Below are 7,738 nucleotides of genomic sequence, written 5' to 3'. Positions count from 1 at the left end.
AAATAGTATCTCCCCTGTGGGAGACAACTTGGCAATTCTTCAAAAAGGTAAACATAGAATTTACCATATGACCCACTGACTCCACTTGTAGGTATATGCCCAGAGGGATCGAAAGCAAGGTCTCAAAGAGATTTATGTACATATGTTCATTGCAGCAATATTCCCAATAGCCAAAAGGCAAGAAAAAATCCAGGTACCCATGGACAGATGAATGCACAAACAAAGTGTGGTATATACATACAATGGAATACCATTCTGCTTAAAAAGGAAGAAAAGTCTGGTAGATGCTACAATATGGATGAACCTTTAATACCTGTGTTCAGTGATGTAAGTGAGACACAAGAGGACAAACATCATATGATTCCACTTGTATGAGGCACCTGGAACGGGCAAACTCAGAGACAGAGAGCAGAAGAGAGGTCACCAGGGGCTGGGGGAGGGAGAATGGAGTGTTACTGTCTAAAGCGGAGAGAGTTTCTGTTTGGGATGATGAAAAAGTTGCGGAAAGAGTTGGTGACACTCGGACAACACTTTGAATGTACTTAACACCTCTCAATTGTACTTCAAAATGGTACATTTTATGTTATGTGTATTTTATCACAATTTTTTTTAATTTGCAAAAAACAAAAACAAAATGAACCACAACAAATACAAGACACTTAAAACTCAGACAACAACCCAAATGTCCTTCAACAGGCGAATGGCTAAAGCAAACTGGTGCAGCCCTATGATGGCATGGATAAAACAGGGCATGCTCTTCACGCACAGGACAACTTGGATTTTAATCACAAAGGCATCATGTGGAGTGAAAGAAGCCAGTTTTAAAAGGTAATACTCTGCTATCTGGCATTCTCGAAAAGACAACACAGTTGGGAGGGAGAAGCCTCAGTGGTCACCAGTGGTTAGAGGTGGTGGTGGTAAAGAGATGGCATGAGGGAGGTGTTCTAGAGATGGGACTGCTCTGTGCTCTGATTGTGGTAGGGCTTACACTGATCTGTACATATGTTAGAATTTGTAGATCTATCCAGCAAGGTGTTTTTATTTATTTATTTATTTATTTATTTATTTATTTATTTATTGTTATCATTAATCCACAATTACATGAAGAACATTGTTTACTAGTCTCCCCCCTTCACCAAGTCCCCACCCCACACCCCATTACAGTCACTGTCCATCAGCGTAGTAAGATGCTGTAGACTCACTACTTGTCTTGTCTGTGTTGCGCAGCCCTCCCCGTGCTCCCCCCACACTATACATGCTAATCGTAATGCCCCCTTTCTTTTTCCCCCCTTATCCCTCCCTTCCCAGCCATCCTCCCCAGTCCCTTTCCCTTTGGTAACTATTAGTCCATTCTTGGGTTCTGTGATTCTGCTGCTGTTTTGTTCGTTCAGTTTTTCTTTATTCTTATACTCCACATATGAGTGAAATCATTTGATACTTGTCTTTCTCCGTCTGGCTTATTTCACTGAGCATAATACCCTCTAGCTCCATCCATGTTGTTGCAAATGGTAGGTTTTGTTTTCTTCTTATGGCTGAATAATATTCCATTGTGTATATGTACCACATCTTCTTTATCCATTCATCTACTGATGGACACTTAGGTTGCTTCCATTTCTTGGCTATTGTAAATAGTGCTGCGATAAACATAGGGGTGCATCTGTCTTTTTCAAACTGGGCTCCTGCATTCTTAGGGTAAATTTCTAGAAGTGGAATTCCTGGGTCAAATGGTATGTCTATTTGAGCTTTTTGAGGAACCTCCATACTGCTTTCCACAATGGTTGAACTAATTTACATTCCCACCAGCAGTGTATGAGGGTTCCCCTTTCTCTACAACCTCACCAACATTTGTTGTTGTTTATCTTTTGGATGGTGGCCATCCTTACTGGTGTGAAGTGATATCTCATTGTGGTTTTGATTTGCATTTCTCTGATGACTAGTGATGTGGAGCATCTTTTCATATGTCTCTTGGCCATCTGAATTTCTTCTTTGGAGAACTGTCTGTTCAGCTCCTCTGCCCATTTTTTAATTGGATTATTTGCTTTTTGTTTGTTGAGGTGCATGAGCTCTTTATATATTTTGGATGTCAACCCTTTATCGGATCTGTCATTTATGAATATATTCTCCCATACTGTAGGGTACCTTTTTGTTCTATTGATTGCGTCCTTTGCTGTACAGAAGCTTTTCAGCTTGATATAGTCCCACTTGTTCATTTTTGCTTTTGTTTCCCTTGTCCTGGGAGGTATGTTCATGAAGAAGTCACTCATGTTTATGTCCAAGAGATTTTTGCCTATGTTTTTTTCTAAGAGTTCTATGGTTTCATGACTTATATTCAGGTCTTTGATCCATTTCTAATTTACTTTTGTGTATGGGGTTAGACAGTGATCCAGTTTCATTCTCTTACATGTAGCTGTTCAGTTTTGCCAGCACCATCTGTTGAAGAGACTGTCACTTCCCCATTGTATGTCCATAGCTCCTTTATCGTATATTAATTGACCATATATGTTTGGGTTCATCAAGGTGTTTTTAAAGGTGAGGTTCATTGTATGATAACTTACAAAAGAAGTAAGCGAAGCTATAGCTCATATTGCAAAATCGTTGGTGACAGATGGCAACTACACATCATAGTGAGCATTTAATACTGTATCTAATTGATGAATCACAAATTCGTTCATCTGAAACCAATAAAATATTGTATATAAGCTATATTTCAATTAAAAATGTTTAAAATAAATAAATAAATACTAAAATAAGGAAGGAAAAAAAAAAGAAATAGGTACTCAGATCAAGTGATCTGCCCAAGGTCACACGGCTCCTCAGTGGTGGACTGCGAGGTGGACCCATATTCATCTCCTTCCAAGACTGCCTCCTCTCCACAAGCCCAAGTTGTTCTCAGAAGACTAGAGTGAGAGAAAATGAGAACGGAGTGGAAGCCCTTGATAAAAAGTTATAGCCTCATTAATCAAGGAACCCGGCTATTCCCCTAAACCCCAATTAATGAACATCGTTATTACTATTGATGCATCCATTCAACTCTGATCTTCACTGTGTTAAGAACTGGGGCTCTAAAAACCAAAACAAAGCCAACAAACAAAAAGCAACAGGTAGTAATTTCACACCTTCCCTAAGGGTCGTGTCTTCCACAGCTTAAAATAACAAGGTTGTCTGCTCTGGATCCTGGATGACAGCCCTGCAGGGTAGGCAGGTGTCTGCAAGGGGTGGGGCGACATGGAACCCTCACTACGACAGACCAGGAAAATGCGAGCCAATCCCCTGGGTGGGGGTGCGGACAGGGCTCCGGTCAACTGTGGGCCCAGGGAGAAGCACACTAGCTTTGGAGTCCAACCAGCCCTGATTCAAATTCTGCCTCTCCCACTCCTTACAATGAGGACTTACACAGTCACTTAAGCTTTCTGCACCTCAGTTTCCTGATCTATAACATGGGTAACAGCATTCATCTCAGAGATTCAATTTTTTATGAAGATCAAGTGGATGGCAAAGTTCCCATTACAATAGCTGACACATCACCGACAACCAGTGAATAAGAAATAATGATGACAATAACCATCAACAATCATTACTAGGCTCTCAGACTTCATATACAAAAGATAACACAAAAATAATTTCAAAGTGAACCACAGCTATTACAGGGATTAGAGGAAATACTCACATCTTCTCTCTAGTAGTTTAATATTTTTTCCCAGTGGACCACCAAGTAAGTCTTGATCAGACAGCTGGCTCGGTAGGCATGAACCAAATAAAAGCAAGGGCCTTCCTTCCTTCCTTCTTTCTTTTACTTGTTCACCCAGTGAAGGCGCCATTCTGGAGATTCAGGGGCAGACTGGACAGGCGAGCTTTGCTCTCCTGGAGCTTCAGAACTGGAAGGGCAGGCAGGCTGTAAACACGTAATCACATAGGCCACTAAGACAATTTAGATACACTGTGGGTAGATGTGAGTGAGTTGGGTGGTCATTTCCACAGGGCGGCAGGGAAGTCCTCCTTGGGGTGGTGACAGCTAGGTGCGTTCTGAGACCTGAAGAAGCCAGCCTCGTGGAGATGTGGGGGAGTCCCGGGCCAAAGCCATGGGGCAACTGCTGATTCCCTGCAGGGTTGTGGGCGCTTTGCCAACACCTGAGGAAACGACATTCTTAGATGAGTTCAGGAAGGCAGGCAGGGACCAACTCACCAGGAGATGAGATGGTCCCGAATGAAAAGTTTCAATTGTAAGTGCAATGGGAAGCTTGGAGCAGGTTCTTTAAAGTTAGTTAGATGACACAAATATTTAAAGTTATCAGGCTAAGATCAAATTGAGGCTAGCTTTGCCACTGGGCTGTTAATAAGCAAAGTCCGTTGGCCAAGGCTGTCCCCTCTGCAGAGGGCATGGGTGGGCAATGCCTGCCTTTGCCTCATGAGTCTCCAGTTTGGAGTTTCCAAGATTAATTCTCTTTAGAAATCAACATACTATTTGTTTGTATTTATTAACACTCCCAATCCCTTTAAAGCCCATTCCTGCTTGCTTGGGACCCACATTTCCTCTGCCTGCCCATCTGAAATCCCAGCTCTGATCTGTTCCATGTTCATTTCAGCAGGCAATCTAATTTTCCTTATTTCTTGCTTTTCATGGTACCCCTAGGTATACCATTTTTGTTTTTACCCCTACTTTTTCAGATAAGGAACCCAAGCTCAGGACCTTGTGCAGAGTCCTCGTGTGTTGGTAGCAGAGCCAGGGTTTTCACCTAAGCTCATCTGACCCCTCACCCTGAGGGGCCCGGGGGATCAAGACGGGCTTTGGGAGAAATCTGAGTAGGAGTGTGAAAATGCACAGGTAATGCTGGTCACTCAGGAGAACAGCGGATATAAAGAAGCCAGACGTAACAATAGCAGAGGAGGCACTTGGAAACTCAGATAGAAGCCAGACGTAACAGCAGCAGAGGAGGCACTTGGAAACTCAGATAAAGCAAGGAGAGAGAAAAAGGCATGAGAGCCTTCCAGTTTCTGCCATCTTTATTACAATCCACGGCGGGCAGGTAATGAAGAGAGGGAGGTTGAGGGTGTGACTCAAGCAGCTAAAAGTGTCAGGTGTCTCTGAGATGAACTGGGGTGGGAGGGGAAACAAGGAACATAGCAACCGACTTTGCTCAAAAGCAAAGATGTTAGAAGGAGCGATTAGGCAGATAAAGGGAGACTGTGTATATGGGGGCCTTATGGAAGTAGTAAATTGGGAGGATAAAGCTGCAGCAGGTCCAGCAACTGATCTTGGTAGGTGGAAGCTTCTGGAAACTGTAGACACTTTAGCTTCTTAGGGGGATTATTTCTTCGTTATTTTAAATGCAAGAGAAAACATAGCAAGAATAAAGGAAAAATGGTTCTAAATGACTCGTAATTTAATATGCCTTTCTACTTTTTGCATGTCGTATATTTTTTTTGTATTGTTGCAATCACAATGCCCATGATAATTTTATTTCCTCTTGGCATCATAGAGTAGTAAATCCTTTTTTTGTGTGTTTCACGATTTTGAAAAATAATATTCCACCCTATTGAGGTCTCATCATCTAATTATTATACTATTTGACTAGTGTTAGATAATTTCTGTATCTTTATACCTTTCAGGCAATTGTATTCTTAAGAAGTTCTAAAATTCAGTGATATTTTAAACAACCCAGGTGATGATAAAGGCCTAAATAGTGGCAGTAGAGGGGACAGTGGATTTAAATGATGTAAAATTCACAGGATAGGACATGGAGACCACAGGGACATTGGGAATGAGGGGAAGTTGGCATTAAAGATGACTATAAGGGCATGGAGAAGACAAGTAATGACTCTATAGCATCTTATTATGCTCACAGACAGTGACTGCTCAGCTGGAGCAAAAGGTCCATAGAAAATTTAGTTCTAATGGTAGGTCAAAAATTGGTCCAACTAGGAAGAAGGGAAGGGGTATCTATGGAAAATGATGTCACTACACAGGGAATCGACTCTGCAGTGAGTTCTGATTCTAAAAGAACCCAATCAAAACATGGGACAAAAACAAGGAATAGGAAAAATAGGCAAAGGACGCTTAGAAGGGTGCTTTGTCAGCTGAGGAAATGAATGAAAAATGTCAGATGACATTACAAATAAGATGAGGGACTTCTCAGGAATGTTTGCAGAATGAATAAAAAAGAGGTGTGGACCCACGGGAGAGGACCATGACCAGGGCAGAAAACCAAAAAGCCGGCCGACTGTCACAGCAGAGTGGCCCCTGAGGGATGTTGGAGAGCACATGGCACCACCAGGGATGACGGGCGGGCGGGCTCAGTGAACAGGCAGCAACCGGGCCCAACGCCAACATTACGCCACAAAACCAGTCTGGGGAGGTGTTGGCTGTGGAGGCTGTTCAGCAGTGGATGTCATCACCCATCTTGCCACCTGCACACGGCCTCGGGAGCTGCCAGGGCTGCTGCCCACGGCCCCGCTGGATGGCAGGGGCAGTGCCTCTCCTGGAGGGAAGTTAGGTAACCTACCTCGCTCCAGCTCCATGGAAGGTGGAGGAGCCCGGATCAGTTCAAAGTCTGTGATGGGAAATGAACTCTGCTTCCATAAGGGTGGAGAATTTCTCAACTGGTGGAATGGGCGACAGACCAAACTCAGTAGAATGAAAAGGGTTTAATGGTGAATTAGATACAGAGGCGAAGGAGAGGGGAGTGCCTATGATGCCTTTTGAATGCCTGTGGCTACAGCAATCAGATGAGTGGCAATGTCATTAACCAGGCTAGGTCATCCAGGAGGGGAATGAAAATGACAGGTTAGTCATTTTTGACATGCTGCCTTGAAGGGTCTAAGAGATACACAGCCAGGGATTGACAAATGGACAGCATTTTCCTGAAGTGGTGTGCTGGTAAATGACTAACAACAGGCTCTCCAAGAAAAAGCAGCTCTGATCTACAGCATTTCCAATTTCTGTGGTGCAAATACACACGCCATGGCCAAGTTCAAGGTACTAACATGAGGTTACCAAGGTGGGTTTGGAGATGTGCACAGCCAGCCCCTGCATGGCCCAGCATGCTGTGACTGCTGGTGAGGCTGAGGTCTCCCACAGAGCAGAAGCCGAGAACACAATCTTCAGGGGCAGTCTCAAGAGGAGCTCCTACAGGCACAGGAGCTGTCAGAAGGAAACCAAGAGAGGATGGGCACCAAGATCAAGCCCAGATCTGGGCCGTCAAGCTCTTCAGAATAAGTACCGATAATTCGTTTGTTTTCTTAGTGATCTCCTACTAGACTGTGAGCTATTTGAGGGAAGAAACTAATTCAGCTGTGTTCTCTAGGTACACAGTAGGGATCTAGCAAATTCCACTAATTATCTCACAGAAGACTTATGTCCACCAGTTTCAGGAAGCAGCAGCAGACTAACTGGATTTCCATGTTCGAAGGATGCCTCTCGGCTCCTAGCAAGTCTTCAAGCAGACACTTCTGGTTCTCTGTCCCACATCACTCCTGTTCTCCTGGCAACTATTACCCTACATTCCAACTCTGAGGTTCTCAAGGCAGTCACTATTTTTCCATGACTCTACCAATTAGTCCAGGTATGCGCACTGACCCAGGTGGGGTTTTTGGAATCAGAACGCTGGCTGGGGGAGGAGGTGGCAGAGGAAATGTCAGCATCCAGTTTTCCTGCTGAATGTACGTAGCTCGTCCCTGTGGAACAGCAGCAGCGAGAGTCCTGCAGCAACATCCCAGCTCCATCCATCTATCCTTAGGTCCA

At 43.7% G+C, this 7,738-nt stretch overlaps 1 long non-coding RNA gene across 1 annotated transcript; it reads right to left on the bottom strand.

The window, feature by feature from the left end:
• Positions 1-1,296: 1,296 nt before the first annotated feature.
• On the bottom strand, positions 1,297-4,200 carry LOC108394319 (uncharacterized). Its single transcript, XR_001852415.3, has 3 exons — positions 3,668-4,200; positions 2,778-2,897; positions 1,297-2,672 (listed from the first exon to the last, which is right to left on the bottom strand). It is a non-coding gene; the product is annotated as an uncharacterized lncRNA (long non-coding RNA).
• Positions 4,201-7,738: the final 3,538 nt, after the last annotated feature.

Source organism: Manis javanica, chromosome 10 (genome assembly GCF_040802235.1).
Source record: "Manis javanica isolate MJ-LG chromosome 10, MJ_LKY, whole genome shotgun sequence".
NCBI classification, from domain to species: domain Eukaryota; kingdom Metazoa; phylum Chordata; class Mammalia; order Pholidota; family Manidae; genus Manis; species Manis javanica.
The sequence above is the reverse complement of the archived record's forward strand: the minus strand, read 5'-3'. Positions and strand labels throughout refer to the sequence as shown.